The sequence below is a fragment of the Desmodus rotundus genome, chromosome 3, assembly GCF_022682495.2.
Source record: "Desmodus rotundus isolate HL8 chromosome 3, HLdesRot8A.1, whole genome shotgun sequence".
NCBI classification, from domain to species: Eukaryota; Metazoa; Chordata; class Mammalia; order Chiroptera; family Phyllostomidae; genus Desmodus; species Desmodus rotundus.
Window position 1 is genome coordinate 27,358,301 of NC_071389.1, and position 21,342 is coordinate 27,379,642.

General features: G+C 44.1%; 1 protein-coding gene across 4 annotated transcripts in view; it reads right to left on the reverse strand.

Moving 5' to 3' along the window:
- The window catches only part of HIVEP3 (HIVEP zinc finger 3), a 419,258-nt gene that overhangs the window by 366,514 nt on the left and 31,402 nt on the right, over nt 1-21,342 (reverse strand). The window contains exon 1 of one of the 4 annotated variants that reach the window (XM_045190916.2): nt 1,432-1,564. The exons of the other annotated variants lie outside the window; for them this stretch is intronic. The gene's annotated coding sequence lies outside the window, so the exon portion shown is untranslated. Of the gene's footprint in view, nt 1-1,431; nt 1,565-21,342 lie in introns of those variants that run through there. 4 annotated transcript variants of the gene reach the window in all.

Sequence of the window (21,342 nt, forward strand, 5' to 3'; positions counted from 1 at the left end):
AGAGAGCTTATCAACAACAGAAATGTATTTCTCACAGTTCTAGAAGTCCGAGATCAGGGTGCCAGCATGGTCCTTTCTGATGAGAGCTCTCTTCCAAGTGGCAGACTACTGTCTTGCCATATCCTCACATGGTAGGAAAAGGGCTAGAGAACTCTCTGGGGTCTCCTTTATAGGGGCTTCCCATTCATGAGTTTTCTGCACTGGTGATTTGATTACCTCCCCAAACCCCATGTCCTGATACCATCGCACAGAGGTTAAGATTTCAACATATCGATTTTGAGGGACACAAGCATTCAGTCCATAACATAGGATAAAGCCAGACCTCCTAAAGCCACATCTTTGCCTGGTTTCTTCCTGCCCTGTTCTGCTTCTCTCACCCCCTTTGGAGTTTTCATAAGAGCAGTCCCTCAATAAATACCTTGCACTTGTTTCCCATGCAGGCCATGTTTCTAGGCACTCAACCTAATAGAATTATCCAGTATTTTTGTGTATCCACTGTATTTACAGCCTCGTGCAAAAGCTAAGGGCCTATGATAGTTTGTGCTTAGCTAAGATTCACTCTCCTCCCTCCTCACTGTGGCAGACTGTGTTTTCCCCGAATGGTCACAACCACCATCTCCCATTCATCATGCACTTCTCACAATGTTCCCATCAAGAATTTACATCTGTGTCTCTTCCCCTTGAAAGGGGGCAGGCTTTTGTGACTGTTTCATCCAAAAGAGAGAGGCAGAAGTGATGCTAGGTGACTTCCATGGCTGGTCTTAAAAGACAATGTAGCTCCCACTAGGTTCTCTGGAGCAATTGTGCTGAAGTTCTAATCTGCCTTGCAAGTAGTCCGACAACTGTACCACAACCAAGCCAAGGGAAAGCCCAACTGGCCCACGCAGATAGACCGCATGGAGAAGCCTGAGAACATTGGTCATCCCCTTCCTATGCCAGCTCCAGTCATTGTCTGATGGCGGTTGAACAACAGATCCTGAGCCAGGACCACCCAGCAGAGCCCTTCCTTAATGCCTGACCCCTGGAACCCATCAGAGATAATACAATGATTCTTAGTCTTAAGCCACGAAGTGTTGGGGAAATTGTTTCCAGAGCAACAAAACCAGGAGCCCCACTGACGCTGAGCCTAGTCACATCACTTGTGTTGGCCAATGGGGTTTGCATCTTGTATTTCTGTCCCCACAATGAGAAAAGCATGCCTTGGGTCCAAGCATGCCTCTGATACAAGAAAGGCAAGAAATGTGTGTAGCAGACCTAAACAAAACCTGAAACCTGGGGCCCTCCCATCCCCCAAGCCTCTCATGGGATCAGCAGAGGCCTTCGTTTTAATTGCATCACAGCTCAACTTCCCCATCTACCCAATCCTGTCCTCCTCATTCCCTCATCCATGGATCCAAAGAGCATTCCTACATTCCTCATTAAAACTCCTACCTGCAAATCACCATCACAGAGTCTGTGTCCCAGGGAACTTGACCTGAGACAGGTGGATAAACAGAATATCTTGTGCCAATCACTCTGCAACACAAGAATAATATGTGTAGATCAGCCCCCGTGGTAGCACACACTGGGCCTGCAGTGGACATCGGATGGATGGATCGATCTGGTCACTCTGTCCTTGAATTCTTCTGCTGACTCTCACCACACACTAGGTGAATCTGGTTCAAATTACTACATTTCTTTGGAAGTAAGAAAAATCAATTTATAAAATTTTTATAGTTCCTTTGGTTGGTCTCAGTTACAATGCAGCTATCCAAGCACAGTGTAAGTGAACTCTGCTGCTAGCTATCGCTAGAAATGGAAGCACATACCAGTGCTGCTCTCTGAGGATATTTCTTTAGACCGAGAGCCAAGATTGAAGGCAGAGGTGTTTCTAAACACTGATGACGTGGACCAGGCGCCTGGTGTTGCTCATCTTGCTAGCGGGCACATAAAAAGATTCTGTAACAGCAAGTGTCCACCCAGGGGCATGCTTCTGAGGAACAGAGCCTCCAATAGTTAATGAACCGTCAAGGTCATGTTCGGAGATCAAGGGCCCTACTGTGAGCTCACCAAGCGGCATAGAGTGCAGAACAGTTCAGGAGCAGGAGCAGAGCCAGCCAGCACTCATGGCAGGGCAAACAGTCCTCATGCCAGAATCTGAACAGCATGTAGCACACTCAGAAATTTCTCTCAAGACTGGTGACTTCATCCACCTGGTCGATTGTCTCTTTGATCTTCCTTACAGGTCAGCCATGCTCACCTCTAGACCTGTGATTGCAGGTATGACCCACGGAGATAAATGGAGAAGAAAAGGGAAGATTATTTTTTGTCTCTATTCCAAGTGGTAATTGAAAATTTACCACTGATCTTGTAGTGCCTTTCATTTGAGGATCTCCTAAACACATTTACAGCATAATTTATTCCTTCTTATTGCTTCTCTCTTAGGTAGTATTATTCTGCCTCCCAAGATGGAGTCATCTAAGATTTAGAGATGATGATTGATTGGCTCAGGCAGAGGCATTTGATGCCAGAAACCCAACTCGAAGCTTCCAATTCTTAGCCTCACTTACTGGGCTTGCTTGGTCCAGAAGGCTGCCCAAAACAGGGAACTAAAGGTTCAGTAAACCTGCCCTCTGTTCTAATTTTGCCTCCACGAATTTGCAGCTGCCAATGTCACTGCCCCTCTGTTTCCTACTTTGTATAAAATGCAATTTCCATCTCCTGCTATCTTAAAAGTAGGTGTGTCATAGAAATATGGTACAGCATTTGTTTACAAGTATATTCTTAGAAACCCCAATTCAAACTATATCTCATGCTATGTCTCATAGCAAGTCACGATTACTGTTATGACCATAGAGTCACCGAAGATGTAACGGTCAAATTCAGATGAGACTATAGTGCCGCAGAGTGGTCCTTAATCCAACAGGACTGGTGTCCTCATCAAAAGGGGAAACTTGAACACCGACACACACAGGGAGAAAGCCACGTGAACGCTGGAGTTGTGCTGCCAGAATCCAAGGAATTACCAGAAGCCAAGAGAGAGGCCTGGAACAGATCCTTCCCTGGTGCCTTCAGGGAGAGCAGAGCCCTGTCAACACTTGGCCCCCAGAACACAGACAATAAAATTTCCATGTTCTAAGCAAAGCCACCCAGCATGTGGTACTTTGTTACTGCAGCCCTAGCAAATTAATACGACCACAGTACTCAACACATCTCCAGAGGTTAAAACCTTGAAACCCTTACAATGCTCACAGCCCACCCGCTTAGAACCAAAGCAGGAAGAGAGCATGTGAGCTGAGTAACGGGAAGAAGGAGTTGGGCATATGAACTATGTTAAACTAGGGTGAGTGCTCCAAGGTGGGGGGAGAGGGAGAGAGAGAGAGAGATGGGTCAAACAAAAATCAGACAGGGGGCAGAATAGGACCTGGCAGGGACAGCATGAAGGGACAGGATGAAAATAATTACCTTCCATGGCTCCTCCAACTCCACAACCCAGAGGCTCCAGCCAGTTATTTCCTGTGTGAACTGTCACCTGCTGCTACTCCCAAATGAGGGGCCCCCAAGAAAGGGTTGTACCCCCACGTTCCCCCACCTCCCAGCTGCCTGCCTGCCTTCCTCTCCTAGCCTCAGGAGGTGCAGGCCTGCCAGCTGGGGAGGAAGCAGGAACAGGTAACGAGGGGAGCCCCATCTCTCCTGCAGCTCCCAGACTGACTGATGCTCCCGCCTGAGCACAAACAGGAGGAGGACCAGGCAGTCCCACTGGTGATATCAAGTCATTAATAACAACATTTGCAAACAAAGTGGAGGTCTCGGGTGTAATGGATTCACGGAGAGCCTGCAATGCATTACACGGACTGTGCAGTGGTGGGGCTAGATGCTGAGGGGCTCAAAGCACAAGTGACAAATTCCATGCTTCCTCCCGCCACAGCCAAAGGCAACTAGCAAGAACGCCTGCTGCGTCTGTGTGTCCCACCTTCCTATTCCTCCAGCAATCCTGGTGCCCCGCCCCCTTCAGCGCAGCACACCTCAAGCAGATGCTTCCGCTCTAGAGTCCAATTTTAGAAACGTGGGAAGATTTAGGGCTCTGAACAACTGTAGCTGAGGAATAACTTCACACAGTTTCATGCTGTATTGTACAGAAAAAATTAATCATACTAATAGGCAATGGCTCTGGAATAAAACAAATGAATAGTTCCTCTTCAAAACTGTGCCTGTCAGTACTTGTATTCCTTTTTTTTCCATTAGGGCCCAAGTCTGTGTCTGCCCTCCGCCTTTCAGTGAGGCGCAAAGGAGCCTACGAGATGAGGGGTTATAGATCTTCCCAGAGCCCACCTGAGAAAAATGGTTCTCTGCAATAGCGTTATGAACGAAACTGTGCTTCCCCCAAGACTGACATTTGAAGCCCTACCCCCCAGCATAATTATATTTAGAGATAAGGACTTGAAAGAGGTAATGAAGGTTAAATGAAATCATGGGGGGGGGATCTAACCCAATAGGACCGGCGTCTGTACAAGAAGAGGAAATTTGGACAGAGACACATACCAGGGACATGCAAGCACACAGAGGAAAGGCCAGTGAGGACACAATGAGAGGACACATCCCATCTGCAAGCCGAGGAGAGAGGTACCAGGAGAAACCAAGCTTGCTGGCACCTTGATCTCGGACTTCCAGCCTCCAGAATCATGAGAAAATGAATTTTTGTTATTTATACCACCCAGTCTGCAGTATTTCATTATGGCAGCCCTAGCAAATAAATGCAAATGATAATTCTCAACCTCCATTTATCTACTCAACAAATACTTACTGAGCACCTACTGAGTGTCAGGCACTCTTCTGGTTACCAAGAATACAGCAATAAATGCAAGAGACAAGGCCATCAGGGAAGGGAGGATGCGGGGAGCCCTCCTAAAATGCAACATTAGACTCTCCTGCTGGGGACAGGTAGAGTTTGAAAAGGCCCCTGTGCAGGATCTAATATGGACACCCTGAGCCACCTTGCCAGTCCTCCCCCAACCCTCCAAGAATCACTGCACTAGACAGACACGTTGAGGACAGGGACCTCAACTTTTCAAGCAGAGTCTCCGGAGTGCAGAAGGCATCAAGGAGGCATCACCTCCTCCCCGTGGCATGAGCCTGGCTCCCCATCGGTTCATCTCTTCTACACCTGTGGCTCTCAAAGCACCACCGGCACCAGCTGCAGCAGCACCACCTGGGAACTTGTTAGAAATGCACATTTCAGGCCCCACCCCCCTGCCTAGATCATAAATTCTGGGGGTGCAGCCTGGGCTTCCAGGTAACTCTCAGAGGAAAGCATGAGAACCACTGCTCTACATTCTGCAGCGTTCACCCTGCAGAACATGGCTCTCGAGGCCTCCTCCCCAGTCTTTCTCCATCTCCCCACCTTTTTTTTTTTAATTTTTATTGTTATTCAATTACAGTTGTGTGCCTTTTCTCCCCATCCCTCCACCCCACCCCAGCTGAACCCCCCTCCCTCCCCCACCTCCACCCTCCCCCTTGATTTTGTCCATGTGTCCTTTATAGTAGTTCCTGTAATCCCCTCTTCCCACTGTCCCCACCCCACTCCCCCCTGGCTATTGTTAGATTGTTCATAACTTCAATGTCTCTGGTTATATTTTGTTTGCTTTTTTCTTCTATTGATTATGTTCCAGTTAAAGGTGAGATCATATGGCATCTCCCCACCTTTTAAGTGACAGGTCCTGTGCGAGGCAGTCCGCACTCTGGCTGGAGGCCGTCCATGCCCACAAAGCTGACACAGCCAGTCCCGGCTAACTGAGGGGGAATCTGAGATTCCGGGAAGCTTACAGCCTTCCCAGAGACACACAGCTAGTAATGGGATTCTGATTCAAAAGGTCGACCTGCATACTTTCTCCTCAGGCCCTTCACAACCCTCTTCTCTCCCTTATTACCGTTAGTCTCTCTCTCTTTTTTCTTTTTTTCTTAGTCCCGTGCACGCACACAATCAGATCCCACCTGGCCTAGTGGGACTCAGCTCACCTTTCCCTGGCTCAGCAATGTCTGCCTTTTGAAAGTAACACTTACTGATTTCTACGTACTCAGAATGCCCATTTACCATTTAACATGAATACATCCTTCCTGGTGCGTGGTATATTAGTAAGTTTGCCGTCATCATTTAGGGGTGATGGGCTACTCCTCCCTTCCTTGTAGGAGAAAAAGTACCTACCACAAATTTAAAAAGCCCACCACCAATTAGGAGAGCAGGAACATGACTGTTGTGAAATTATATTTTCTATAGCCACTTAGACCTGCTTTTAGGGAGCAGGAATGCCTGCCCGGGTGGATCTGCAGACCCCCCGTGAAGGGTGGAGGTGCAGCGCCTAGAAAAGGACCAGGCAGAGCAGAGGAGCTTTGAGAACACGTCTGCTCTAAGCAACCTCGAGAAAGTAAGAGAACGACACCTGGGCAAGGGTGTGGAGAAGCACGAGCCCTCGCACACTGCTGAGAGGAACGTAAAATAGTGCAGTTTCTTCCAAGGTTAAACATAAGTTTCACAGGATGCAGCAATTCCCCCTCCTAGGTATCTACTCGGGAGAAATGAAAATATTTGTCTCTAGCCTAAAGACTTGCACATGAATGGTCACGGCAGCATTATTCAGAACAGTCCAAAGGTGAAAACAGCCCAAATGCCCATCAGCTGGTGAACAGACAGACGGAAGGTGGGATCCCCATTCACTGGAACGCCATTTGGCAATGCAAAGAAAACAAACTACTGATACGCACAACATGGAAGAACTTCAAAAACATTACACTAAGCAAAAGAAGCCGGATGCCAAAGATTACGTATTATATGATTGCATTCACATGAACTGCCCAGAAAGGAGATGAGTGGTTGGGCGGGGCTGGGGTAGGATGGGGTATAACTGAAAACGGGCACAACAGATCTTTTGGGGACGATGGAAATATTCTAAAACTGGCTGTTGTCACACAGCTCTGAAGTTATTATATTGTGCATTGAAAATTGGTGAATTTGATGATATGTAAATGACACCTCCATAAAGCTGTTTTTGAAAAGGGCTGCCGGGAAGGGAACCACTCGGCAGGCGTGAGCTGTTTGATCTGGTACAACTAGGGCTTATTAACCCTAACACACAGGTAAGCCAAGGAGAGGAGAGCACATGTCACTTTGTTTTCTTCTGGGGGAAATACCCTGAAAGACAACCCCGGGGACAGTTCCTGTGGGGCAATGTTCTGCCGCTGAGGAAATTCTCCCCAAGGGAACACGAGGCAGGGAGTGGCCTGCCGTGTCTCAGCCAGGGGCAGAGAGCCTGAGACCAGGCCAGGGCCAGCCGTGGCCAACAGGGCTCCAGTGCATATCGGTCCGTGGCTGAGGATGTCTGAGAGAAGCCTGGGTCAGAAACATACTCCAGGGACCACTGCCCTGAAAGGGAGTGCTTTACAAGGTGCGGGTGGGCTCCGGCGAGCTGGGCCCAGGAGTAAGGAGAGAAGGGAAGCCTTTCCCTCACAGGAGCAGCCAAGAGGGTGGAAAGCAAAGAATGGGAAGCAGAAGGCACACCGTCCCCAAGGCAGCAAGCTCTTACTAGTAGCATGGCATCACCTCAGCGTTCACCTCAGTCTGGGAAGATGTCGAAAGACCACCACCTGGAAAAAGCCTTATAGAAGCCTCATCAGAAAATCAAACCACAGACTCTTCCTCCCCGTGGAACTGGGGAACGATGGGGGAAGGCAAACCCATTTATAGGATCAGGTCTGGAGGACACTGGACTAGCGAGGAGTAGGAAGAAAGTGACAAGGAGGAGGCAGAGACTCAACTATGTCACATCTGTTAGGCTGGGTGTGGGGATAGGTGTGGCTGGACTCAGAGGGCCTGACACTGGGTCCTTCTCTACACCTCACAAGTTCTGTGATTGTCTACAACATATGTGACCGCCAGGTGACCTCCCCACCCCATCGCCACCTATGTAAGATGGAAATTTTTAGCTGCTACCAAAAGTTCTGTGAGGATTAGAGAGTACAGAAGGCACTACAGGAAAAGGAAATCGTACGTTGTTGTATGTGTAAATGTTTCTCACTGCTCCATTACGGGAGTCACCAGTGTGGAATTCCCTCCCTCCTACATACTCTCAAAGGTGACAGGAGAGCACGGAAATCATGAAAGAAAATATTCTACTGCACATTATACCGACAGTATAACAAACCAGTATCCAGCAACTATTAGAAAAGTGAGCATGGCCACAGAAAGCTAGGTGGTCCGATAAAGTGGCCATGATACTTCCAGATAAGTCTCAATTACTCTGGAAAAAAAATAGCTGACTTGGCCAGGTTTCATTCTTAGGCCAATACTCTAGTTAAGGTAAAGCCCACTGTGTGTGGCTACAAAAACATGCTGACCATTTTGTATTTCTTGTTCAGAAAGTATACCTATCTGAGCTGGCTTTGCACAGTCTCTAGCAGTATAAGGCATTCCCTGTTGGAATTATATTTTAAAAACTTAAATACCTTAATTTTAGCAGAGTCCCAAAATATGCATTTACTGTAACCCATCCTTTAATTCTGCACTGGGAATTAAATGCATGTGAACTAGCCCTTATAAAGGAGGTCCTGGAATCCTATTTCAACCAATAAGACTGAGACTTTTCCTATCCAGTTGTAACTGTGCAGCTATAACTTCACCAACCAAGCAGAGCAGCTCCACTCTAACCAATCAGGGCAGTGCTTTTTGAACCAATCAAACTGCAAGGATTTGTAGTCCTCGTTTGCATGAGGACAGACCAATCAGGGACCAGGGGCAAAGACTCTTGTCTATATAAGTCAGATTCCCTCTAACTCAAGAGGACACTTTCCCTTTCCACTGAAAACTGAAGATTGCATTTCCCCAACTGGAGCTGAAACACCAAAGACTTCTCACCAGAGCAGAGCTGTCCAGCCTGAGAGGGGCCTCATCCCAGGGCCTCCTCACTCCAGGGCCTCCTCACTCCAGGGTCTTCTCACAGCCTTACCATATCATGATCGAGCTGTTTGCACTGAATAAAGTTTCCTTCCTCACCACCCCCCAACCTAGGGATTCCTGTTGGTGTTTAGTTGGCACCATCAACCCCTGGTTGTTGGCAACCTAAAGGCATTAATGGAACTAAGCCCCTCGCCTACTACTGCACTCAAAGTCTAAAAACCACGAAAGCCAGGCCTAGCTTATTGTAGTAAGGAACTACAGGCAGGCTAAACATCGACATGGCTTGGAGGATAATTCTAATGATTCTTCACCTTCAAGGAGAGGACTTTATTCAATGGTGTAGGTTTTATTTTGTACGGCCTGCCCATCACGAACCTGGGAAACTAATTTATGTAACCAGTGAATACAAAATTGATTAACGGGTCAATGCAAAATGTCGGCTTGGGGGAATTTAATAAACGTAGTTCCACAAGGGTCAGTGCTTGCCCAGTACTATTTAACACTTTTATTAATTACATGCTGACAGAATAGATGATAGAACTGGAGGTATATCATTAAACCTGCCACTTTAGAAAAAAAATAGTTAAAATACAAATAGGTCTTGACAATTTGGAAGACAGAAGGACCATCTGGTATTCTCAGGGCTCTGCTTGGCACAAAATAGGAGCCCCCAAAATGTTGGCTGAACCAAATAAACACCAACAAAACAAAAGACCTGCTTGGATGACTCCCTAAAGGATGAAAAGCTACTCATAAACAACAGTTCTCATCACTACCTACTATGCATTTAAAACCCAATCTAAAATTTCTTATAACAATGTGAACATGACCCACCAGAAACAATATCTAGATATCAATAATGCACAATATATCACATTCGACTGACAAAAGCAAATGTTGTAAAGCAGGGAACACACTCAATAGTTCACTTTGTTACCCTTTTTCTTAATTACAGACACATACACACATTTGGGTGCATATATCTAGAGAGCGAGAGAGAGAGAGAGTTATGCACCACTTAACCATGAGGATGTGTTCTGAGAAATGCATCATTAAGCGATTTTGTCATTATGCAAACATCATAGAGTGAACTTACACAAACCTAGATGGTATAGCCTACCATACACCTCGGCTAGATGGACCGTCGTATATGTGGTCTGCAGTTGACCGAAACGTCATTATGCAGCACATGACTGTGTGTGTGCATCCCACACCCCGATATATATATGCGCCCCTTCCCAATGTGAATGAGAACACAGAAAAGAGATGGGACAATAACCACCAAAAATTAACTGTCTTAGCAGACAACAACAACAGCAAACAAAGGTGCAGTGGGTGCAGAAAAGGACAGTCACACCTGAGCCAGCCCCCGGAACCACATTCCAAACTCGCCCCAAGCTAAAGAAGTACTGGGGTACCAGACCCACCTCCCTCTGAGTGACCCAGTGGCTCCTAGAGGTTTCGTTTTTAGCTAGAAAGAGAAACAAAGAAATTGTGTTTCCTGATGATGACAACACTGCTGAATGTCTCGGCCCGTGACCCACCCTCCACAGGCAATGAAAGCACTTAACAAAACGTGCAGAGCTGATGTGCACGGGGGAGGGTTCGAGCACAGCCCGATCAGGAAGTGGAGGAATCAATAAAAAAATTTCATATCTTCTTTGACCAAATAATAGTCCCAGCTAGAAGTTTATTTGGTTAAAAAAAAAAAAAAGGAGCAAACAGACAAGAAGTAAGAGCTTTTCAACAATAAGAAAAAAATATGGGGAAGAATTTAAACAATATTCTGTTCTCTTCAGGAAACTTGAAATAATATGATCTGCATAGAAAAGAAGAACAAAGATTGAAGTTGTCAGATCAAAGTCGACATGATGAGCTAAGGGAGAAATGAGGAGAAAAGCAAAACCAATTCAGAACTTTAAGATGCATGAGAAATATTCAGAAGCAGAATTCACATTGTAGAAAGTGAAATCTATGGAAAGGAATCCTGACTTAAGAGGAGGAAAAAGCATCACCCAAAGGGCAGAAGGAAAGGATAAAGAGATAAAAGATAAAGAGAAACCAGGAGAAGGAAGGGCAGAGAAGTTTCATTTATTGCAGAAAAGTACATTAAGCTCTAATAGAATGATCTGATTTCACTAATGAATAGATACTAGTGCAAGCCATGGGGTAGAGAGGTCAGAAGTAACCCTGAGAGGTTATTTCCTTATCTATTCATCATGGAGCAGATGGCTACTGCCTGTCTTCTGTATGCAAGGCGCCCCATAGGCCAACTGGGCCAGACAAAGGCGTTTCCTGCCCTGCTAGAGCATACAATCTAGTAAAGAAGCCGAGAATAAACAAATGACTTGAACCAATTACAAACTGTCACGGGCGCAAGGTAAGAAATAAACAAGGTGCTGAGATGGTAAATGAAAAGAGGATCTGGTTTAGACAGAGTAACAGAGAAGGCCCTTCCAAGAAGACCTTAAACTGAGATATGAAGGGTGGGAAGGAGCCACCATGGGAAGAATGGAAAGTTCACTCCAGGCTGAGGAATATGAACTATGAAAAATATGGTGAGGTAAGGAGAGGATGGATTATATTAAGGTGATATCCAATGAGTAGGCAGGTGCAAATCACCCAGAATCTTGCAGGCCATAGTAAAGAACCTGAATGGTCTACTAAATACTTCTTCTAAATCTGAAAAATGCTGAGTTCCCTCTGCTTGTCAGATTGGGGGAAGGGCAGTCAAGGGAGACATCAGTAGCTAGGAGAGAATGCCAGTGCCATCCTACTTAGCCACAAAGGACAGTGGCTCAAAGGAGACCCATGTCCAATGTTTGCTCATGTCCAGTCAGCCACAGGGTAGATTTGCCCCCTAACACATTAGCGAAGCCATCGGCGCGGCACTCAAGGACCAACTCTCTTCTGTGAATACAAGTCTGTTTAGAGAGCAATCCGTTCATGCTAAACTCGTCCCAGATGCTGTCTTGCTTGTTCAAAGTTAAGGTCTTTATAAAATAGGAAGTCAGCTGAGTCAAGACCTGGATCCCTTATCCAATTTTGTTACAAGACCTGGCTCAAGTCATGCTCTCTGTGCCTCAGTTTCCTCATTTGTAAAGTGCAGGGGAGAGAACAACCTACTATCCAATACCACCTCAGAATTTAGAATGTGAGAAATCTCTGAGAGAGGAGACTCTATTTGTATCAACATCAAATTATTGAATGTTCAGAAGTGGAGGACAATTTTTAAGCCAAACTGAAATAATCTGCTTAGGTTTTCCTTGCACACGATATGAAATACTGCCCTGGCCAGGAGGCTCAGTTTGTTGCGGTGTCATCTTGTATACCAAAAGGTCTCAGGTTCAAACCCCGGTCAGGACGCACACGTAAATCACAAGCTGACCCTCAGTCAGGACACACGCAGGAGGCAACTGACCAATGTTTCTCTCAGATTGATGTTTCTCCCTCTCTCTCCCCCTTCCTCTCTCTAAAATCAATAAATATATCCTTGGGTGATGATTTTAAAAAATAAAGATATGGAATATTATTTTAACTAAAGTATTATGACATTCATTTCCATAAGAGCAAGGCCTCCATACTTAATACTAAAGTTCTGTAAGTATTTATCGAACAAGTAGCACAGCTTTGCCAACATGGATGCAATTTTTTATAATGAATAGGAACTTCTTAGCACAAATGTATTTATTAATCACTGTCCATTTAACAAACTGCTTATTAAGACACTGCCTTTCTGGCAGAGTGTTAAATGAATACTATTTATCAAATATATTTAAAATATGATGTTTTAAAAAATGAGTTAGTGTTGAGGAGAGAGAGGTTTATTCTTTTACTACACAGACCTCTAAAGGGTAATAGATTAAGCTAGATGCTGCTGTATATAGATGCTACTTCCCACATCTCTGGTCAACAAAAATCTGTCTGCTGCACTATATTAAATCATGTCCAAAGAATTCTAAGTATCCGAGATAGTATTCATTCATTCACACATTCAACCAATTGAGTGCCTACAATGAGCTAGGCATTCTATGTAGTAAAAAGTACTAGGACCAAAATAAGGTAGCACAGAAAGACGGAGCCACACAGGCACTGTGTTTTATATCGAATGGTCAGGGAAGGCTGCACTGCTAAGGTGATACTTGAGCAGGGACCTGCAGAGAGTGAAGAAATGGATATGAAGGAGCACGAGAGAAAGAGGACAGTCAGCCCTTGCAAGAACTTGCTGCCTGAATTTATTTCACCCATGTAGGCAAACAGAGGTCAAGATTTTACTTTATTTTATTCATTTTAAGCTTTAAATTTATTTTAAATTGACATTAGAGCAGGAATGATCCTAGGCACCTGGCAGAAAAAAAAAATCCTCTCTAGAGAAAGGCACCTTCATCTTAGGCCTCAAAGAATTCCCACAGGTTATTTTTTAAAGACAATGAGTAACTGACAGAGGAAAAATACCCAAGTATTCTAAAAAACATTATATTATAAGCAGAAACAACATCAGTAAAATCAGGTAAGCCAAGGCTAGCATTACTGCAATTATGAAATGCAAATAATAAAACAGTCAGGCTTACTTTGTTTAAAGAAATGAAGTACAAGCCTGGCAATATCTACAGGAAACAAGAATCTGGAAAAGACAGCAGAGATTAAAAAATATAACCAGATAACCTCCAGAATAATCACCTCACACCTGTCAGAATGGCTGTCATCAATAAATCAACAAACAAGTGCTGGTGAGGATGTGAAGAAGGGGGAGCCCTTGTGCACTGTTGGTGGGAATGCAGATTGGTGCAGCCACTGTGGAAAGCAGTATGGAGATATCTCAAAAAATTAAAAATGGATCTGCCTTTTGACCCAGCAATCCCACTTCTGGGAATATATCCAAAGAAACCCAAGACACTAATTTGAAAGAACGTAAGCACTCCTATGCTCATTGCAGCGTTCTTTATAATTGCCAAGATATGGAAGCAGCCCAAGTGTCCATCAGTACATGAGTGGATAAAACAACTATGGGACATCACACAATGGGATACCATTCAGCTATTAAAAAAAGAAGAAAATTTTACCTTTGTGACAGCATGGATGGACCTGAAGAACATTATGCTAAGTGAAATCAGCCAATCAGAGAAAGACAAATACCATATGACTTCACTCATATGTGGAATCTAATGAACAAACTGAAATAACAAGCAAAATAGAGACAGACTCACAGATAGAGAGCAGGATGGCAACTGTTGGGGGGAGGGTGGGGATGAAGAGATTGAGCAAAAAGGAAAAAGAACTCATGGACATGGACAACAGTGTGGCGATTGCTGGGGGGAAGAAGGGATAAGAGAGCTAAAAGGTAATGGATGAAACAATAAAAAAAATTTTAAAGGACAAAAGAGCAATGGTTGGGTTTAATAACAGATTAGACATTGTTGAGAGAGAATTAATAAAAAAAGTCCAAAGAAATTACCCAAAATACTTGCAAAGAAAGACAATATCCAATAAAGTAAAAAAGATAGATTAAATACAGAAAAGATAAGGTCCAAATACACTTATTCCGGGTTCCAGAAAGAGAAGAGACAGAGAATTGGGTAGAAACAATATTTTAAGAGATAATCACTGAGAATTTTCCAGAACAAATGAAAAATGCCAATCACAGATTCAAAAGGCCCAGTGAAGCCCAATCACAGTAAGTGAAAAGAAGCCCACCTCCAGACACATCACAGTGACACTTCACAAAATTAAGACAAAGAGGACATCCTAAAGGCATCCAGAAAGAACACTGATTGCCTTTAACTGGCAGTTGTCTTCCTGACAGCAACAGTGGGCATCAAAGGCAATAGAATATCTTCAGTGTAGTAAGAGAAAACAATTGCCAATCTGGCATTATATTTTCGGTGAAAATAGCTTTTTTAAAAAAAAAGATTTTATTTCTTGATTTTATAGACAGAGGGGAAGGGAGGGAGAATGAGAGGGAGAGAAACATCAATGGGTGGCTACCTCTCATACACCACCTACTAGGGACCTGACCTGCAACCCAGGCATGTGACCTGAGTGGGAATTGAACCAGTGACCCTTTGGTTTGCAGACCAGCACTCAATCCATTGAGCCACACCAGCTAGGGTGATAACAGCTTTTAAAATGGGAGCAAAGCCCTGACCGGTGTGGTTCATTTGGTTGGGTATCATCCCACAGAACTAAGGGTGGCCAGTTTGACTCCTATTGGGGCACATGCCTGGGTGGTGGGTTTGGTCCCCAGCTGGGGCACATGCGAGAGGCAACCAATCGTTGTTTCTCTTTCACATTGATGTTTCCCTCTCTTGCTCCCTCCATTCCCCTCTCTCTAAAAATAAATAAATAAAACCTTTAAAAAAATAAAATAAGGTGGGAGTAAAATAAAGGCCTTTTTAAACAAAAAACTAAGAGAATTTACTACCAGGGGACACCCACTAAAAGAAATTCTAAAAGATGTCCTTTGAGAAGAAGAAAGGTAATCCCAGATGAAGGACCGGAGATACAAGAAGGAAGAATAGCAGAGAAAGTAACAAGGATGTGGATAAATCTAAATTAACACTATTTGTACAAAACAGCAAAAGTGTCTTCTGATTAAAAAAAGGAATACAATGCATGGCAACAGTAATTTATAATCAGGAGGAAGGTAGATGAGTGAAAGGGTTCTGAGGTCTATGTATCATTCAGGAGCGGGTGAAGAAATTTATCAGAGTAACAACTAAAGAACATAAACAGAGCGCATAAATTCGGAACCAGGAAAGAAAACAAGATGAAATAACATGAAAAAAACAATAAGGTGGCAAAAAAACCCAAAAAACATAGAAGTAGGCAGAACAAATAGCAAGCCCAAATAAGAGTCAACCCAAATGATTAGAGTTAACATTGAATATAAAGGAACTAAATATTCCAGCTAAAAGTCAGACTGTAAGACTAAATAGAAAACAAAATCCAGCCATATATATGCCGTTTGCAAAAGACCCATGTAAAATATAAATATATAGGAAGTTGGAAAAGATACATAATGCAAATGCCAAAAGAAAGGTTATATATTTCAGATACATGTGTATGTATGGTAAACATCAGGTATACATCATAACATACATATAGATACAGTTGACTCTTGAACAACATGAGGGTTAGAAGCGCCAACCCTCCATGCAGTCAGAAAAACACACGTAACTTCTGAGTCCCCAACACTTGACTACAGTCATCCCTCTGTATCTGTGGGGGATTGGTTCCAGGACCCACCCCCCACCCCCCACCAATATCAAAATCCACCATGCTCAAGTTACTTATATAAAATGGTGTAGACAACGCATACTGTTGGCCTACCTATTCTTTGGATTCCACCAACTATGGATAGAAAACACTGGCTTTGATCCACAGTTGGTAGAATTGGTGATTGCAAAACCCAGGGATACGGAGAGCTGACTGCACATCTGCTCAAAAAGATAAGTGAACCTGCACAATTCAAACTTGTGTTGTTCAAGGCTCAACTGAGTATACACACATCGTACAAAATGTTTTCATTAAGGCACAAAAGGCTGTATTCTGCGCAAAAGGAAAGATGGAGGCAAGTTTGAGAGAGATTAAGATGGAAGAAATTACAGCATATTTGTATGTTGAGAAGAATAATCCAGTAGGTGGATTACCGATGATCCAAGAGGGAAAGGATGCAATGTTCTTGAGTGGGTGACAGGGGCTCGGATCTGGTGCCCAAGAGGAGGGACTGACCTCAGACAAGAACACAGCCAGGTCATGCACAGTCAGGAAGGCATGGAGGTGGGGGGGAGGGCAGGGTATGGGTGCAGATGTTATAAGATATGGTGGTGAGGAAGTTCTCTTCTGATTGCTTCTTTGCTCTCAGAAAATAGGAAACAAGGTCATCATCCAAGACTGAGGGCAAGAAGGTTGGAGATGTGTGGAGAAAGAAGAAAATGAGAGACAGTCACCTGGCCTAACAGGTGCTCAATCAACATTTGCCAGGTAAAAGAATGCATGGAGAGTAAATGGGCTAGAAAACAGTGTAAAATTCTCAGACAGTATAAAGGTTCACCTGAGGTTAGTGGTCATACACTTAAAGTGTCTGTATGTTTTTCTCCAATCATGTCTTTTTGGGCTTATCATTGTGAGGGGACCAGCCTGGGGACAAACCAACACGCTAAGGATGGCGGAGTGGAAGGATACCGTTAAGCTGCTGAACCTGCCCTCTCTTGGCTTCCTCTCCCACTTGGCTTCTTACACATAGATGGAAAACATCCTCATATTTTCAGCCACTGCTCTCCAGGGTATCTGTTGCTTGCTGCTGGTGTCATCCTAACTGATGTAATGTGACACAGGCTCCCAACCCTTAAATTCTCAATACAAAGGCCTTGTATCAGTGTGGTGTTTTGGGGATGCAAGGTTCACACCAAGCCATTCATCCCTTTTTTTATTCATCTCTTTTTCCTTCAGCCCCATCAGAGCATCAGTCCAAACTAGCCTGTTACACTAACCTATGCCCAAAGGCCAACCCACACTGGCCTCTTGGCAAATAGGTATTTTGCTTTGGCTCACATATCCTCACCTTCTCCTTTGCCCCAACAAATCAACCCAAACTTAGTGGGGTTAAGTAACAGCCGTTTTATTAAGCACATGGACTCTGTAGGTCAGGAATGTAGAGAACAACAGACATAGCTACTCTTGTGCCACTGTGTCTGGGGTCTCAGCTGGGAAGACTCAAACGGCTGGGGAGAACTCAAATGGCGGGGTGGGGACAGGGCGGATCATATGAAGATTTCTTCACCTACATATCTGACACCGGGGCTGGAGGGCTCCAAGTCTGGGCTCCTGTGGAGCTGTAGACCAGAGCTCCACATGTGGATTCTTCTTATGATTTGGGTTGCTCACAGCACGGCTGCTGGATTCCAAGAGAAAGTGTCCTGACAGGGAGCCTCTGGAGAGTGAATGTTCTAACAGAACCAAGCCTTCCTAGTCTTGTTTATAATAGTTTCCTGTGGCTGCTACAGCAAATTACTACAAACTTAGTACTTCCAAACAACACAAATTTTGGAGGTCAGAAGTCCAGACTCTAGAGGAGAATTTGTTTCCTTGCCTTTTCCAACTTCTAGAGGCCACCGGCATTCCTTGGCCCATGGCCCCTTCCACTATGTTCAAAACCAGCAGCATAACATCTTCAAATCTTTCTTTGCCTCTAACACTCTTGCCTCCCTCTTATAAAGCCGCTTATGATTACATTGGGCCAACCTGGACAATCAATCTTCCCATCTCAAAATCCTTAACTTAATCACCACAGCAAGTCCATTTTGCCACGTCAGGTAACATAGTCACAGGCTCTGGGGATTAAAATATGGACATCTACAGAGGGGTAGGGAGAGGACATTATTCTGCCCAGCACACCTTGGAAGTCACACAGCCTCGCTGCCACCACACACCACTGGTCAGAGCAATCTCGGCCAGTCCCGATTCAAAAGGAAGGCGTGCCGATGAATTTGTGGCCGGGTTTTTAGAGCTGTCCCTCCACCATCCTCTTGTGGCTGCTCCATGCCTACCATTCAGAAAGGAGCTCCACGCCCTTTCTGGACTCAGCAGCATGAACACACAGAGAGATGGACAACTTCACGGTTCCGCAGACGCGGGATGAGGCAAGAGCGCACAGTGCGGTCGCATTCTGTGCCAGTTTGAGACAGTGTCATATAAAACAGTTAATGCGTATTTTCTTCATATGCACAGTTGAGTCAAGCAAATCTGGGTTTTGTCTTTATTCCTCAGTGAAAATTCAGCTTGAACTGTGGGAGTTTTGGATTATGTGAGTGTTTTGAGAATGCATCCCTTGCATAAATTGTGAGCACTCTGCACTTGTTTTAATGCTGTACGGATCCGAAACATAACAAAACACGAAGAAAGAAAACTGAGGATATGTGAAAATTACATCCAACTTTTAGCATAAGGATTAAAGAGTCACCAAATGATTAACTTCCCTTAAAATACAAGTGTCCCATGCTGTTTGAATCAAAGGCAGGCTTTTTCTGTTGAAATCAAGCATTATTAGTAAACAGCAGTTGTGAGAACAGGAAGTGGCTAAATTGTAGGCTTTGTTGGAAACAGGCCTGAATGGAACATATTAGCATAAGTTGTATTTCTTATGGTTAAGCTGCAGTGTTAAGTATCAAACTGTGCTGAACGATCGCTCTCCATACGACGGCTAAACTGAACTACCTGTTATATCAGTTCAGTAAATTGTCAAAACTGGAGAAGTCAGCAATTTCAATGGATGTGTTTGTAAAATATCCTAAGGTACTCTGGCTTAACATCAATGAACAAAACACCCCTTATAGCGTTAAAAGCCTGCCTATTAAAAATAAGGATTAGCAAGGGGATAAATAGAAGATTAACTTCAAAAAGGAAAGCCAATATACTGTAAAAGTAAACACAATACAATCAGTTCACATTTCATATCAAAAAAGTTTGTATTCTGTCTTAATTTTCTCAAAATCCAGTACCATGTGAAATAGTTTTTGTCTTACTATTGTACATTCAGAAGACTGGACATTGAATTTTGCCCAGTTAAACTCACCATCTGTATTTGTTTCATGCTACCTTTGACCCTGAATGTTTGGCACAGTTTATTAATTAGGGGGGCAGAGGGAATTAAGTAAATGTATATGCGCATGACTTCATAATTTTGGCTCAGGTTGATATATTCCTTAAGAATACATGAACATTCCAGACAGGCTTCTGCCTTCTGTCTTAAATGGATGTTTGCACGTCACACAGCAGGTATTTAAAATCCTGAGAATATGTGGTTTGTGTGTGGCTTAGTTCTGTCCAAGGTAAAATCAAGCATATAGATTAGGTTCGATGCCAATTCTAATTGTTAAAAGTCAGATCATAAACCCTTATTTCAGATCGGATCATTCTTGAAACAATTTGAAATGGTCATGCATTCATCGATAAATGGTTTGCTCGTATCTTCTATAATAGAAGAAGATTGCTTAAAAAATCAAAATGAGCTGCCACAGCACTTCCGTCATGCTACTTTGCCACTTTTATTTTGATCCCATCTACACCATTGGAAATCAGTTTTATTTTTAATACTTGTGTTAATTACAAAAGCAACAAATGCTCATTGTGGAAATTTAGAAAATATAAACCAACTAAATTAAAACTCCTTCATAATAGTTTACTCCACACCCTTGAATTAGATCACCTTCTCACTCTGTATATCAAGAGATTTAAGAATTGAAACAAAGAGATAAACATAGAAATTAACCCGTCCAAGTGCTAGAGGGAGATACATGGGAATTTTTTAGAGCACTTCCACGACAGTCCACCCCAGGACCCTAACCAGGAGAAGGCTGGCTCTGCACCTCACAGCAACGGGCTTTCGAGCCAGTGCCGTCAAAACCGCACAGCCAGGATAACTCCAGAGGACAAACGGGTCACAGGGACAGTGAGTTATAACATAATGCAAGCCGAGATAAATAGAGAAAAATGAAAGTGCCGTGGGAACCCAGAGAAGAGAGAGAAGGAATGGAAACAAAGTACTCTGCAACAGAACAAGTAGGCAGAGGTAATAGCATAATCTAGACACCGAGCTCAGAGTCTGCACCTGGCAATGTAGCCCCAACACGGGCCAGGATGCCAGCACACGTTGTCTAAGAGGCCGTGAGTGATCTGGTCTAACTAATCCATGTTAAGGACGCCCTCCATGATAGTGGAGGAAAACATCCTCTCCCTCCCGCTGATGCTGTGCCCACAAACACCCTGGCGTGCGGGGATAGCCTGCCCACAGAGGACCCGCTGCAGTGTCGACACCTGGTCACATTCAGTAGTGTTGCTTTGGGGCGTCCAAACTTTGGGCATTGCTGGGCCACACTGGAAGAAGAGTTGTCTTGGGCCACACATTAAATACACAAACACTAATGAAACTGATGAGCAAAAAAAGATTTTAAGTAAATTTACGGTTTTGTGTTGGGCTGCATTCATAGCCATCCTGGGCCGCATGTAGCCATGGGTTGGACACCCCTGGCGGGGCCACCTGCTTTTAGAAGAGTCAAAAAGTCATAAAGGCTGTTCTTAGGTTTTGTGACCAAGTATTTATCGAGCACCTACTGTGTGCTCAGCCCTGGACTAGGCCACGAGGACACGCACAGCAATGACTAGACAGACGCTGGCTTGCCTGCACAGTATTTTCCACCTAGACCTGGCCTGTCTCGCACTCTAGTTGAGGTTAACCAGAATTTTTAGCATCTTTTATAAGTAGATCTGGTATCTGGACAGTATGCACCTCTATGGTAAAATGCTGACTTGTTTGTTTGTTTGTTTGTTTGTTTTTTACTGTTAAGTAAATTACCACTGCCTAAGTGTCTCTTGAGGGTCCCACCACTGCCCCTCCTGCCCTGGCCCCTCTCCCAGGA